This window comes from Bacillus rossius, chromosome 12 (assembly GCF_032445375.1).
Source record: "Bacillus rossius redtenbacheri isolate Brsri chromosome 12, Brsri_v3, whole genome shotgun sequence".
In the NCBI taxonomy this organism is placed as follows: Eukaryota; Metazoa; Arthropoda; class Insecta; order Phasmatodea; family Bacillidae; genus Bacillus; species Bacillus rossius.
The window spans coordinates 35,168,626-35,185,306 of NC_086339.1; positions in this window are offsets into that span (position 1 = coordinate 35,168,626).

Consider the following 16,681-nt stretch of genomic DNA (forward strand, 5'->3'; position numbering starts at 1 on the left):
GTGCCTTTCATTACCAACTATTTATATTTAAGTCATTATTTGTAAGCGATAGGCTGGTGGGTTGGTAAACTGCTACCATATGGATGCGAGACTTGCTGTGTTTCACTGCTACTGCTGTTTCTTTAAGTTATCTATGTCTGCTCTGTTTATTGGGTGATGACATGTTATTTTTTATTATTATTGCTTTACCTACACCCTTGCTGTCTCTATCATTTCTATAGATTGTGTTGCCAAAGATGTTTAATCAGCTAATTTTATTTAGTTTGGTATCTATGACGAAAGCTATATCTATGCCATTGACACCAACCACCGGTGGTCCGCAAAGGTCGTTATGCCACAACAACACGGGCTCCGAAGTGCGTCGAACACGCCCGAGCGTGATCTTCACAAAGTGTAAGAAAGTGCACCGCAACGAACGCCGCGACGACGACAGCGCCCGGCCGGGTGTGGCAATGCGCCTAACTAAACACTTGATTATTTGTTAATTAAAACAACCAAATTAATAACAATTTAAAAGAAGGGTTCATGTAAGGGAAATTATGTCTAATTGTCTTATAAGCATATGTTGTGTAATTTGTTTCTAAGTCCAAAACTGGTCGGGTCGGTTTTGCCGCGTTCCACGCGTTTAGGCGCGAGGCCGCCGGGCGGTCTCGCACTCAGTGGCCATCAGGGGCTCTCAGGGGTCGGATGCTCCGCGAACGTCGGGCCTGCACTTCTAGTTTCTCTTCAACATTTCAGCAATAGTGTAAGTTTCTACAAATCCTTCAATCAGCTCGGCGCCGACCCCACTTCAGTCGCACGATACTTCGTGCGACTCCTAGCTTATTAATTTATTCCCTACAGGGATCTTTAACTTAATACGTAAGGCCATGTCCAGCTTAAGGACAGCGTAATATTGGCACGCAGTTTTCGGCTTCAGTAGCCAATTAATTGTTATCGTCGAGAATCTTGTGAAATACTGACTAACTTTCGTCTGGTAACTTTCTTCATGTTTTAGTGCAATTTGTAACGTGTGTTTTAAGTGACTATCTTGCCATTCATTGAGACTTTACGTGTACGTCGCACGCTGACGTGATTGCGTAACTTTTCGAGACTTTAGTTTTTCGTCGCAGGCTAGACTGCAAACCACCCTGATCACAGGGTTTCCGCTATTCGTTTACTTATCTACATAATTTGTTGCAATCACAATTCCGTGACTGTGTACTGAATCTTGCTCAGGGACACGTAGCCTCCGCTTCAACCCGTTGATATCGCTTTGCAATCTACCCTGGTCGCGCGTATTGTTCGCCTGCATTTATACGTGTGTCACAGCGGTTCGACAACGGACGCGGCCAGTATCGGGACCAATTAGTGTATCAACGTTGAATAAAGTGCAGTGTTTTGTAATCCGTTTATTAATCATTTACAAGGCGTCCTGGGTGGCCTGAACAGCCCAGGTGAATACGGATCCACGGCGCACCCCTGCCTATAGCCACAAGGCCGAACCCCCATTAAAATCCCTGCGATATTTTCAAGCATTCATATTTAATTTTAAAACATAAACAGGCAGCGGGAGTAGCGTCACCATTTTAAATCATAAATTACCCTAGCCGGTAGACTTCAGTTTTGATCACACAGGCATTCCAATTTAGTACATAAAGAAGTGTGCGCAGTAACTGTTTGTATTGTTATGCTCTTACAGAAGTATGTGAGTGACTAAATATAAACTTTTGTTTGTCAAACTGTGTGGTCGCAGGCCTGATGTGGCCGAAAAAATGTCGGAAGTGTGCACGTTCGTGTCACGGAGCATGCAAACAGCTACCGGATGTCGCTCATGGTGTTGGCGAAGCTCTGAGGTTGAGGAGCTTCCTGCTATGGAGGTTTCAAATCAGAACCCTATGAAAAGTGGGATGAGTGATCGTGAACTGATGATAATGAAATGAGATTGTCATGTCCACCAGTTTGGCCTCGCCTGGTATGATAGCACAAGCCCCAAGTGCGCCACCCATCCTACATAATCTATGGGGAGGAAAGTTAGTTCACCACCCGCCCCTAAATGGCAGACAAAGGGGAATGTAAATTAAGGAAACTTTGTCTACCTGCCCAGCTTAATTCAGGACAAATATGTAAATACCCAGTGTGGTAACAAGATGCCTTTAAATTATACAAGTGAATTTAAATAGTATTGTAATTCGAATATGTATGCAACGAAAGGGTACAGATGTGCCCCCCCTGATGAATATGTACATACATTGTATATTTACTCTGGCTGAGCTAAGCCAGGCAGAAAGCTCTTCCCAGTAATTTCTGGGTAAATAAAAGTGGCAGAATACCTGAGCAGTAATATTTAGGCAGCGACCTCTCTGGAGGACCGCTCCTACCCCTACCTCCTCTGGTAGGCAGAGACCTCTCTGAAGGACCGCTCTACTCCTCCTCCCTCCTCTGGTAGGCAGCGACCTCTCTGGGGGACCGCTCCTACCTCTCCCTGCTCTTGGGCAGTGACCCCTGCTCGGGGACCGCTCCCACTCCTCTCCTCTGCCCCTCCAGAAGCCCGGGACAAGTCAATTTGGCGCCCAACGTGGGGCAGTCATCTTGGATAACCTGAGGACCACACCCTGCCTCTACGAGAGTTATCAGCACAGCCGGAGCAAACATCCACTTCCAGGAGTGAAGACAACACCTGGTGGCGCCCAACAGAAATACCGCAATGGAGTCTACACCGTGTGCCGCCCCAGATTGCCGTACCCAGGATGGACCCCAAACCCCCTGCGTGTGTTGCAGGACATTATTCCACTGGCAGTGTCTGGGACACAATAATCGAGACATCGATCCCCAAGACTTCATCCACATATGCTAAACCTGCCGAGAACAATTGCGGGACCAGAAGCCAACATCAGTTGTACCACGCCGATGCTTCGCCCGAGACTGCCCACGGACTGCCCTAGTGCTTACCACATGCAAGAGCTGCTATCGGGAGTACCATCTATCCTGCTTAGGCTGGGATGACACCCCACTGAACCTCACGGAATTCTCTTTCAAGTGCGGGATATGTAGGAACACCCCAGAAATTCCCAGTGGTGCCGAAACGAAGATGACACCGAGGCCTTTCCGGGGACAAGACCATGAGGATCCTGTCAAACAGCTCCAGCACTGGGAGCAGGCCCTAGAGACCCAGGGGATTCCCCAGGGCGAATGGATTGACCATGTCGGGGGACTACTAATGGGGGAAGCTACTAGTGGTGGAATAACCATGAAGGGCTGTATGACACCTGGGAAGAGTTCACAGGGGGCTTCCTGAACCATTTTGGAAACCAATCAAGACTGGCAAAGCTTACTGCCCAATTATATGGTACCAAACAAAAGGAAGGAGAGGATGTCGAAAGTTTCTTACTACAGAAAAGGAAACTTTATAAGAGGCTACACCCAGGGAGAGACCCAAATGAATTTCTTCCTACCTTTTTGGAGCTGGTGCGGCCCAACCTACGGCCATTTCTACGGCATCCGCCTCCCGAGAATTTATCCGAACTTATGGTTCGAGCCACTGCCGTGCAGCGAGACTGTCTCGAAACTAGGGGCACTGTAACAAGTAAACCTTGTTCACCACCAACCCTGGTACAAGAATATGCTACCCCCAACAAAAGGTTGCCGAAGTGTTGGCACTGCCCTAAACAACACTTTCACAAAGACTGCCCAGTGCTCTGCTGCCAACAGTCTGAAAGGAACAGCCTCAACACAGTAGACCCCTGGAGGGAAAGAGTGGTGCCAACGAGCCCTACCCCTACACCGAAGGTAGAAGACCTCAACTCCCAAGCTCGGCTCGAAGGTAGACCGACCCCGAGTCTTATGTGCGTACAGCACCACCCACAACACGAACTGCCAAGAGTCAAGGTGTAACTGGACTCACAGCCCATTCAGGCTCTTATCGACTCAGCCGCCACCACTAATTATGTGCGCGAGAGTGTGGTGCAGATAATAGGGACCCCTATTAATTCCCAACCCCAAATGGCACATCTTGCCACCCAGGGATCCACCATGACCTTACTGGGCAATGCTGTGGTACAATGCTGCATAGTCGATGTGGAGATGGAGATCCCATGTTTAGTCGCAAAGGACCTTCGAGAAGAACTTGTGCTGGGCCAAGATTGGCTCACGCAGCAGCAGGCGATATTGGACTTTGAAGATCAAACTATACACTTTGGACGAACGTCCCGCCGGACTCTTGACTGGGGCACCAAAGGAATAGGTGACCTGAATGCCCCTAATCAAAGTGGTGTTAACCCTACTCCTGGAATCTGCACTGAACAACACAGAGACCAACCTATGGTTGTGTTGCTGCAAGGGGACCAGAGACATCAAGAAACTCCTTCCCTTTGCTCTGCCACAACCAAGCTAAGCCAAAATAACTCGGGCAGTGGTTTTCAGTGGTGTCAGAAAGGAGGAACCCCAAAGGGGAAATCGACCATGCAGTCATGGAGACAGCCGCTGAGCGGCGCCCTCTCAAAGGCAAGATGCCACTGGAAGAAAGATCCTTTTCCAGATCGAGGAATATGGTTTCCCCAGAACAGGATTCACCTGCAGCCATGGAGACGGAAAACAGATCTGTCCAAAAACCCCGAAGCCCAGGAATCTACTAGCCCCTCTCCACCAGGACAACTACCTCCAGGACCCTACGACCATGGGAACGGCTGGGCAGACCAGCCCGCTACCGACTAACCTCCGCATAGTGTAGTGGCCAGTGTAGAGGAGCCAGCCCTGGGACTGAATCCCATCGTGCTGACTCCTGGCATGTGCAACGATCCCAGTCAAGGCCACAGAGGGAGGGGAGCGAATTGTCATGTCCACCAGTTTGGCCTCGCCTGGTATGATAGCACAAGCCCCAAGTGCACCACCCATCCTACATAATCTATGGGGAGGAAAGTTAGTTCGCCACCCGCCTCTAGATGGCAGACAAAGGGGAATGTAAATTAAGGAAACTTTGTCTACCTGCCCAGCTTAATTCAGGACAAATATGTAAATACCCAGTGTGGTAACAAGATGCCTTTAAATTATACAAGTGAATTTAAATAGTATTGTAATTCGAATATGTATGCACAGGAAGGGTACAGATGTGCCCCCCCTGATGAATATGTACATACATTGTATATTTACTCTGGCTGAGCTAAGTCAGGCAGAAAGCTCTTCCTAATAATTTCTGGGTAAATAAAAGTGGCAGAATACCTGAGCAGTAATATTTAGGCAGCGACCTCTCTGGAGGACTGCTCCTACCCCTACCTCCTCTGATAGGCATCGACCTCTCTGAAGGACCGCTCCTACTCCTCCTCCCTCCTCTGGTAGGCAGTGACCTCTCTGGGGGACCGCTCCTACCTCTCCCTGCTCATGGGCAGCGACCCCTGCTCGGGGACCGCTCCCACTCCTCTCCTCTGCCCCTCCAGAAGCCAGGGACAAGTCAAGATGAATTCATAATGTAATGTGTGTTAGGAAGATAAAACCATCTGTAAAATAAGACCTACCTCTCTGTCGTATTACATCGAATATTCCAAACATACCCATTCTTAAGCCTCCACCAGCCTCGAATTTAGTGTCTCACCTCGTCAGGCATCCGGGGTGCCGAATCACTTATCTAGCACAGGGGCGTATGCAAGAAGGGAATTAGAAATGCATCCATAACTGTGGCCAGTAACTCATCTTGTTGGCTTTACTTAAACAATTACTCCGTCACGACAGAATAAAGCAAGTTACTAGACGTCTTTAGGACTATAGCTGAAATTACATGTAACGTAATGTTACGAACGTGAGCAAGTCCGCGACACGTGCTGGTGCACAGCTGGCTGACATCATGTGGCCGTGCAACATGAGACGTTCTGCGCGCACCTGGGTCGCCGATTCCCCTCCCTCCAGCCTTCAGCTCCCCACGCGGCACTATTAGTTTGACATCCGAAACCTGACAGCTGCGGAGTTATGCGAGCTGCCGACACCTGTTTCGAGAGATTTCTGCTGTCGGGTCAGCGCAGAATGACGCGACTGGCACGAGCCGTGCTCGTGATCTGGAAAGGGCCTGGGCTGATATAAAAGCTGGGGGACACCAACTTCAGGAGTGGGGTAAGTCAGAGTTCAGGCAGGAGCTTACCCGCGGCGACATTTCCGGGGCAATAGCGCCACGGGTGCAACAGAGTGGCGAAGTCCTTGGACGAAAGTTCTAGGGCAAGAGTTCAGTTTCAGGTGAGAGTGTCGCGGGCGCGGCGGAGTTCCAACTGACGCGTCGAGTGGGTCCACGGCGAAAGGAGGTGCGACGGCGGCGGAGTGCAGCGACAGATACTCGCGGCAGAAATCCACGAGGGGTGCTGCGGCGAGAGTTGCGCCAGGGGTGCGGCCGAGCGATATGTGCGGTGCGTGAAAACGAGCGACTGGGGAAGAGACATTTATTTAAGTGCAATTGATTAGTTGCCATTTTAGAAGATTATTTGTGACATAAGTAGTAGTAATAAATAAAACTGTAGTGTAATAAAATCTTTAATTGAGCTATCCTTTACTAACCCCGGTAAATCGTAACAGTATGCACTACTTACATAAAAAGACGCACAGTAAGTTGATAACTACCATTTTTATTCAACAATATTTTTTTTTACAATTTTTTATTTCTTTTCTAAAAACTCACAAACATGACCAGGCAAACATTTGTTGCATGGATAAATTGATTACCGATTTGTCTAACCCAGCTAGCCCCTTAACAATATGAATAACTTTTATTTTACTTTTACTTTATTTTACTCAAGTTTCAGGTTAGATGTTGACGCCAACCATTATTGATCCTCGAATCCGCACAGACCGCTATGGCAAGTCGCCGCCTCGCCCCGAGCGTGTGCGACATGAACGCACCTGGGTGCAGGGTGGTGCTACGCCTCGAACATAAGCTGCCCCGCCTAATCGTCTGTCGCCCGCGCGATAGTCGACCACGGGAGTACCGTGAGGTGACCTCATTATCTGGACATTGTAATTATTAACTTTCAGCTCCCTTGAAAACAATCTTAATTGAGTAATGGCTATGTTTAAATGTTATACTAATTCTGGACTTTAGCGCGATCAGGCGGCGTGCATGGCCCGGGATTACTTTTGTACATGATACATGACTCGCGGGAGCGAGGCTGGGGAGTCGTGCGGACACCCAGCCATAGCCAGTTGGTCACCGCCCTCCAAGGAGACTAGTTTCGGGTCGCCCGCGGCGACTCTCGATCTCAGCCCTTTCCGTCTCTACCGGAATTGCATGAGTCTTTAAACCCGTCAGCTCCGAGCCTCACGGACAGCCCCGCTAGTCGACCTGAGTTCACGATAGCCTTACCTAATTTGTGCTCATCACCGGAACTCCCTGCGTTACGTGGATCCCTGAACTGTTTAAGGTTAATGTAGTGTGAAGTGTGCACGGAACATTAGGGTAGCGTGGCACAAGTCCATCAGAAACGTGGCCTGTAGAGCCCCGCTCCCAGTAAGCGTGCCATGCACGACGCAGCGCATGTATAGCGTACCTTGTAATAAAATACTCTTAATTGAGCCTCCGCGTATCTGTTACAAGACCCGTAGCATAGAGTCCCGAGTGGCTAAAACAGCCGGGGGTAACTCTGGCGGAACGACACCTACTGCCTGCCGGCCACGTGGCGACGTCACGCCCTGAGCCAAGAGTCTCGGCTACGCACTAGCATGTAGTTAATATTGCTAGTTGGTGCCCAAAAGCAACACCACACCCTTAATATCACCTCGGCAGAAGGCAGAAGGCATCAACGTATATTGAAATCTGGCCTCTAGCCTTAAAACTCAGACCTGTGAAACTTAGCAATTAAGACATAATCGTAACAGTGGAATTAAATTATGTTATGTCTACAATTTAATGGTTAAAAATCCTATAATTACATTTTGTGGTGACGCCGTCCCCGTTGCCTAATCTGAATTTACGTAAATTTAAGCTGGTAGGTTAATTTTGAATCTCAAGGGGGGGGGGGGTTCCTGGCCTCGTGGCGGTAGGCAGGGATGCGGCGACAAAGGACTCCCCGGGCTGTTATGGCCTCCCAGGACGCCTTATTAATGAAACACACGAGTTCTTTTGGTTATTTATTACGTCGCACACTCTACAGGTCACACCTTCACGTAACTGGCCGCTTCATCGTCGACCTAAGCTTCGCGCACCTGAACCTGCTAGGGTCTCTGCGAGAGTATACGGACGTGGCGTGAAGCGTGAGGACGATCGGTCCCGCAGATTAATTAAGAAAACATATGACACTGAGTTATTGCGATTAGTCCCGCACAGGAGAATGTTTACTTATTAAAACACGTTACACTGAATTACTGCGATTAGTCCCGCACAGGAGAATATTTACTTATTGAAACACGTTACACTGAATTGCTGCGATTAGTCCCGCACAGGAGAATATGCATGAGCGGATAGTCCGCGGGGTGGCGAAGGCCACGTTAAGCTGGGTACGGACACGTGAGAATCTGGAACGATATCGTACACGTGGCCGTGGCAAGTCCCAGTTGATGACTCGTCCGAATGTTTGTGGTCGCGTTTGGCGCAGTGCCGCCCTGCGTGGGCCAAGACCTATGTCCCGAGGTGGGACGTAATAGCGTGAGGCGCAGGTGCCACGACGGGTCACCTAATTGCTTACGTAAAATATAAAAATCCCTGATGGGATACACATGTTATTAAAAGACCGCGCGAGGTTGCTAACGGCCGATTTGGGCCGACCGGGGAGCTGATATAAAACGTTTGGACTATATTTACCTATTGCAGTTACATGGTGTTGGCGCGAAAATTGAAGGCTCCCCGTGCGTGGGCTGCCGGCCCGGGCGAGTGCTGGATGGCGACTGACTAACCTCCCTGGCCGCCGGGGCCAGGGAGGGGGGAAATTCCGCGGGAAAACTGCGGAGCGCGGGAAGATGACTTCGGCCAGTTTTGTGAATTATACCCTTGTAACAAATGATCATTTAATTAACATTAATTATTGAATGGTTTAGATTTCTTAGTTTTTGTTTATATTATAAAATGCCTGAGAAACAATACCCTTGCGCAGTGCCACACCCGGCCGGGCGCTTTGCACACGTAGGAGGCCGTGACTGACGTCACGCCGTTCGGGGCACTGCACTACGTTGCGCGCGCGGGCGCGTTCGGGGCGCGGCACTTATCGGGTGTTGAGGACACATAACGGCCTGTGCTCTCAGAGGGAGCACTGACGGCGGCGTCAAATGCCCCCCCATCGACGAGGCCGTTCTGTGCCTCAACACCTTACACACACACTTAAAGATACGCCGGCACACTGACCTGGTAGACTCGTAGCGGCTGTCCATAGGGCAGCGTCAGGTACCTGTGCGTCAGCGTTAGCTGCGGCCGAGGTGGGCAGCGGCGGCGTGGCGGCGCCTTCGGCGGCAGGCGGCGGCACGTTCGAGGTGGCGCCCTCAGCGGCAGGCGGCGGCGCGCCCAAGGTGGCGCGCATGGTGGCGCCCTCAGCGGCAGGCGGCGGCGCGCCCAAGGTGGCGCGCGTGGTGGCGCCCTCAGCGGCAGGCGGCACGCCCAAGGTGGCGCGCGTGGTGGCGCCCTCAGCGGCAGGCGGCGGCGCGCCCAAGGTGGCGCGCGTGGTGGCGCCCTCAGCGGCAGGCGGCGGCGCGCCCAAGGTGGCGCGCGTGGTGGCGCCCTCAGCGGCAGGCGGCACGCCCAAGGTGGCGCGCGTGGTGGCGCCCTCAGCGGCAGGCGGCGGCGCGCCCAAGGTGGCGCGCGTGGTGGCGCCCTCAGCGGCAGGCGGCGGCGCGCCCAAGGTGGCGCGCGTGGTGGCGCCCTCAGCGGCAGGCGGCGGCGCGCCCAAGGTGGCGCGCGTGGTGGCGCCCTCAGCGGCAGGCGGCGGCACGCCCAAGGTGGCGCGCGTGGTGGCACCCTCAGCGGCAGGCGGCGGCGCGCCCAAGGTGGCGCGCGTGGTGGCGCCCTCAGCGGCGGCGGCGGCAGGCGGCGACGCGCCCAAGGTGGCGCGCGTGGGGGCGCCCTCCGCGGCAGGCGGCGGCGCGCCCAAGGTGGCACGCGTGGTGGCGCCCTCAGCGGCAGGCGGCGGCACGCCCAAGTTAGCGCTTGGTGGCGCCCTCAGCGGCAGGCGGCAGCGCGCCAAAGGTGGCGCGCGTGGTGGCGCCCTCCGCGGCAGGCGGCAGCTCGCCCAAGGTGGCGCGCGTGGTGGCGCCCTCCGCGGCAGGCGACGGTATGGCGCCTTCTGCGGCGCAAGTGGGAGCACGGCCGGTTTGAATCGCGCCCACCCCCGTGAGCCTTCACGGCAGTTGGGGGCGGCGGCGGCGGCGGCGTCGTCATGGCTGTCAAGTCCGCCTCGGTGCCTTGTGGCACGGTGTCGACAACCCGGTGGTCTGCCAGACTAGGTCGAAATGTGGCGTTTTTGAGACGAGCGGCCGCGCCAGGTGCGCTCTCGGTGGCTAGGGGCGGCGTCGTCGGTGGTGCCGGAGGTGGTGTTCGGGATCCGCAGTGGCGCTGCGTGTGATCCGCCACCTGGTGATCTGGACTAGGTTGCGATGTGGTGAATTCGCGACGCGCGGCCGCGCCAGCCGCGCTCTCGGTGGCTGGGGGCGGCGTCGTCGGTGGTGCCGGAGGTGGTGTTCGGGATCCGCAGTGGTGCTGCGTGTGATCCGCCACCTGGTGATCCGGCCGGTGGTGTCGCAAAGTGGCCGTTTTGAGGCTTGCGGCCGCGCCAGCTGCGCTCTCAGTGGCTGGGGGCGGCATCGTCGGTGGTGCCGGAGGTGGTGTTCGGGATCCGCAGTGGTGCTGCGTGTGATCCGCCACCTGGTGATCCGGCCGACGTTGTCGCGAAGTGGCCGTCTTGAGGCTTGCGGCCGCGCCAGCTGCGCTCTCAGTGGCTGGGGGCGGCGTCGTCGGTGGTGCCGGAGGTGGTGTTCGGGATCCGTAGTGGCGCTGCGTGTGATCCTCCACCTGGTGATCTGGACTAGGTCGCGATGTGGTGGTTTCGCGACGCGCGGCCGCGCCAGCTGCGCTCTCGGTGGCTGGGGGCGGCGTCGTCGGTGGCGCCGGAGGTGGTGTTCGGGATCCGCAGTGGCGCTGCATGTGATCCGCCACCTGGTGATCTGGGCTAGGTCGCGATGTCGTGGTTTCGCGACGCGCGGCCGCGCCAGCTGCGCTCTCGGTGGCTGGGGGCGGCGTCGTCTGTGGTGCCGGAGGTGGTGTTCGGGATCCGCAGTGGTGCTGCGTGTGATCCGCCACCTGGTGATCTGGACTGTATCTCCCTGTAGCTGTGTCCGCTGGCTCGATCGCCACATGCGCGGCGACAGGGGGCGGCGTCGGAGGCGGCGCGTCCGCGTCGTCCTGACGTGTCCACCCGATCCCCGCGTGCCAATTGTACCACAGGGGGTGGATGGGCACACCTTCCTCTACCTGTGGTGATGTCGGCTCCGCCCCATATGGCGGGGGCGGCGTCGGCGACAGCGTCGGGGGCGGCGATGGCGTCGGGGGCGGCGACGGCGTCGGGGACGGCGACGAGGTGCGGACGGGTGTTTCGGTTGTTCTTAAAGTGGGCGGCATCTTGGCCGCGACAGCGGCGTGGTGGCTGGCCGTGTATGGAAGCGGCGATGCGTGCTGTGTCATGTGGTACAGTCGTGGCGGCATCCAGTCTACTTCCGGCCCCTCAGAGTACTCTGCGGTGACGTCATCCTCCCACTCGTCCTGTTCCTCGTACTCCCAGTTGTACCCTGGGCATGGGTAGCCCTCGTTTGCCCATGCCTCGTAGGCCTCCTGGAAGTCGTTCATCTTCAGAGACTCGTGGTGACTTATGACCTTGTTGTTCCACTGTGCTTGGCTCGCGGCTGTTCTACGTCACCCCTCACAGCTGTCCTGAAGGAGGAGCGTGGCGAAGAGGGGTGATGAGCGGGGTGATGTGCGGGCTGAGGGGTGTTATCGGGCGAAGGAGGGGAGGGGTGGTGAGCGGAGTGACGTGCGGGCTGAGGGGTGGTCTCGGATGAAGGAGGGGAGGGGTACTGCGCGGGAAGGAATGCGGAGGCGGGGTTGTCCGGCTGGCGCGGCGCCGCTCCGTCGCGCGGTGTTGCCACGCTGCGCGCTGTTGCACTGTCCCTATTCGAGCCCTTTGTCTGCTAATTTCTCCGTTTCGTTTTCTTGGCTTGTTTGTCGAAAGAGTTTGGTGATGTTCTAGCCACACTATTTGGGCGCCATTTTGACGCCGTCCCCGTTGCCTAATCTGAATTTACGTAAATTTAAGCTGGTAGGTTAATTTTGAATCTCAAGGGGGGGGGGGGGGGGTTCCTGGCCTCGTGGCGGTAGGCAGGGATGCGGCGACAAAGGACTCTCGGGCTGTTATGGCCTCCCAGGACGCCTTATTAATGAAACACACGAGTTCTTTTGGTTATTTATTACGTCGCACACTCTACAGGTCACACCTTCACGTGACTGGCCGCTTCATCGTCGACCTAAGCTCCGCGCACCTGAACCTGCTAGGGTCTCTGCGAGAGTATACGGACGTGGCGTGAAGCGTGAGGACGATCGGTCCCGCAGATTAATTAAGAAAACATATGACACTGAGTTATTGCGATTAGTCCCGCACAGGAGAATGTTTACTTATTAAAACACGTTACACTGAATTACTGCGATTAGTCCCGCACAGGAGAATATTTACTTATTGAAACACGTTACACTGAATTGCTGCGATTAGTCCCGCACAGGAGAATATGCATGAGCGGATAGTCCGCGGGGTGGCGAAGGCCACGTTAAGCTGGGTACGGACACGTGAGAATCTGGAACGATATCGTACACGTGGCCGTGGCAAGTCCCAGTTGATGACTCGTCCGAATGTTTGTGGTCGCGTTTGGCGCAGTGCCGCCCTGCGTGGGCCAAGACCTATGTCCCGAGGTGGGACGTAATAGCGTGAGGCGCAGGTGCCACGACGGGTCACCTAATTGCTTACGTAAAATATAAAAATCCCTGATGGGATACACATGTTATTAAAAGACCGCGCGAGGTTGCTAACGGCCGATTTGGGCCGACCGGGGAGCTGATATAAAACGTTTGGACTATATTTACCTATTGCAGTTACATGGTGTTGGCGCGAAAATTGAAGGCTCCCCGTGCGTGGGCTGCCGGCCCGGGCGAGTGCTGGATGGCGACTGACTAACCTCCCTGGCCGCCGGGGCCAGGGAGGGGGGAAATTCCGCGGGAAAACTGCGGAGCGCGGGAAGATGACTTCGGCCAGTTTTGTGAATTATACCCTTGTAACAAATGATCATTTAATTAACATTAATTATTGAATGGTTTAGATTTCTTAGTTTTTGTTTATATTATAAAATGCCTGAGAAACAATACCCTTGCGCAGTGCCACACCCGGCCAGGCGCTTTGCACACGTAGGATGCCGTGACTGACGTCACGCCATTCGGGGCACTGCACTACGTTGCGCGCGCGGGCGCGTTCGGGGCGCGGCACTTATCGGGTGTTGAGGACACATAACGGCCTGTGCTCTCAGAGGGAGCACTGACGGCGGCGTCAGTGGTTGAAGAAAACTTATCTCTTTGATGCTAAATTTTGGCTGCTTCCTGTGGGCCTTTCCCTTTCAATCTCTTCTACAACATTAACTTAAAATTTATATTAACCCATTCAGCACGTCTGTGCGGGTCAAGAACAAATACCAGAAGGACAAAACGCGGTACCGTCAGGCAACATTCCATCACAAGGATGAAATGCTGCAGCATCAGTCAGTGCTGTCAACCGCTCCCCTCGCCGATCAACCGTTTTTACCAGTGCAGCAACCACCGCCGACAGGCTATCACTCGACCGGACGCTACCTGCAAGTTTCGCAATACACAATCGAGCACCAAATAAGCTGAGCCAGCTATACATCCCGGTCAAGTGACAGCTGAGTGAAACGAGGTGAGGAATGTATCTGAAACTAACATTACATTTTTCCAATTTTAAGAAAAAAAATGTCAACTAAAACCAAATGTAGAAAAACCATGGTTATACGTATATAATAGGTATATTCTTTTTAGAAAAAATAGTAGGTATAACAAATCATTTCACAACAAACATTTTCTCAAAGCCATGTGAAAAATAACAAATGCGATGTGTGTTAGACTTGTAGCTAATTATTGAATGCATTACTTATTTATATTGAATTACTTCATTAGTTCGGTGTAACTGAATTTATATTAATACAATTTGAAAACTATTCCTGTTATAAACAAAATTAATGTATAAATTTTATTATGAATAACTTAGGCTTTCGACAAGTCTCAAAAAATACCCAATAATAAAGTATTTTAATTCCACAAATTTAGAACATAATTTATGAAGTCATTCCTTTGACGTCGTCCGGCCGAAGGCCATCCAAAGCCCGACCTGCAACCGCCAGTATCCGACCCCGCTAACGGAACGGACCCCTAGCCATGGCCCACCCGTGTTAGGCGAGCCCCTGAGGACAAGGTAGAATCAAGGGCCATGTCTTAATTAATCAGCCACCTCGACCTCAGTTCATTAGAAATCAGACACAATCTAATAGTAATGCCACCTTTTATTAAAAGCCCCGCCCAAGGAAAGTGCGACGCAGGAGTGCCCGTGTCACTCACGGGTGAAATTATGTTAATACATTTGTGAGTGTCTCCCTTGCGGCCTTCAGCCTAAATTAATTAGAGTATTGTGTAACGTAAATATGACCTCCCCGTTTTTTTATGTATAACTCGCCACTGGAGCAGTTAACAAGTGACAAACAGTCTTTGGTGTGACTCTGATTAATTAAACTTAATTTATGTAAACTTGTTAAATCTAATTCTTAGAGAGTATTTGCAAATTAGATTAATTGTTAATATTTAATGTACGAATTTAGAGCCACCCTCAATATCTTGTTATTGAAATAATTTCCGAATAACGGAACTTTAGAAACTTTGGCGCGAGAGAACGCTGAGGCCTCCCCTCGCGCTAAGGGCAAACGCCTGTACCGAGCGACTCGCGGACCGGGGCGGATGTGCGTTCCACGGGGAGTCATCATCCTTTGTCTCCACTGAAATTCACTACTGGTAACTATAGTCATTAACTCAAATCCTTTTCGTTGCATAAACTCCCTGTGCGTCACCGGTCCTTTTTACGGTGTAGGGCCTAACCCAGCCGCTTAAGCATAAACTCCCCGCACTAAACAGTACGCGGGGCAGTTCGACATACGGCACGGGCCGACTCCCGCTAACAATGACTTTTTGTTAAACGTCGTGTGCACAGGCACCGGCAACAGCGACACAAAGAACTTGCAACTAATTAACTGCGAGCCGCGTACCACACTGGTGGACCCGGGTATCGCCGCATTAACAATTCTCGGGATTGGCCGCCTCCAATCAACCTCCCCCTCAACCTCGACTGGCGTGAGGGTTTAAGATTAGTGACATTGCGTCAGAGCACTCAGTGTTAATTTAATGTAATTTCGTAGGGTAATTCAATGTACGTCGTGTAAGTGTAAACTGTCATTGTAACTGTTCGAACCGATTAAACGTCCACTCCGCACACTCCGTGCGCGACGTTTCACCAACAGTTCAAAACCGAATTCGTGTGTGTTATGGTGTGAGTCTCCCTAACCCAGCCAGGAATCAGCGTGTTATGCTGCATAGGGCCTGTGACGTGTTAGCAGCCAGGGACCCCTCCAACTGCAACCATCGCCGACGGTCCTAGCGGGCCACGCAGGGGCATTCGCAACCACCGACACATTTTCATTAAGAGCCAGTTTTCCCGCTAGGAACCACGCCCGGTCTCGAACACGAGAACCCATGACGATGGGACCTTAATAGCTGCTGAAATTTTATAATTTTGGAAACCATACTGATGACAGGTAAGTATTTTAAATTAAATATAAAATAAGTCTTTCATTAATGAAACAATTAAATATTTTTGCCATTATAGGTATTTCTCATAGAGAGTCCTGCTTGTTGCTTGAAATAAAATCAAGAGCATATTGTATGTTGTTCAAAAGCAAATCCTCAAAAACAAGGGTGACCAAGTCTCTATTTTGCCTTGTTATGAAATCTAGTGCTTGTTTATCATCAAACAAAATTTTTGACATGATGTCTTGTAAATCGTTGAACGCCAGCTGCACGCACGAAAAATTGTCATGTTCCGCCTGAGCCGAGGGTGCAAGAACCGGTCAACCGCCGTGCGAGAAAATCTTTAATAAAATATAACAAGTTAAGGCGGGCTATTTAACTAATTTTTCGTGATTATATTTAAACAAATTAATTAAATAATATTTGAAAATTAAAAAGTATGCAATTTTTCATCAATGTTTTCTTATGACGTTATCACGTAAAATCATCAATCGTAAACTGACTTTACAGACAACCCCCCTCCTTTTTTTTAAAAAATAAATAGACAAGAACGAAACCTCAAAACACAAGTATAAAAACATTAATTCATTATGTGACATAATGTTTTTAGATAGGACCTTATTTTGCTAGTTACAAAAATACTGTTTTTTCCTCACCAAACAAAAAAAAAACTTTATAATACATAAGAGAGAGTAGTATAATACCACCTCTATAGGGCCGAAGCTGAACTCTTTTAGTTCATTTGCGGTATTTGCTATGTTCTAATTCTTTTGAACTTATTATGCATTAAGGGCGCGGTTACACGGGACCCTGAACTACTTCAGGTGAACATGTTTAAGTAAACACGTTTAC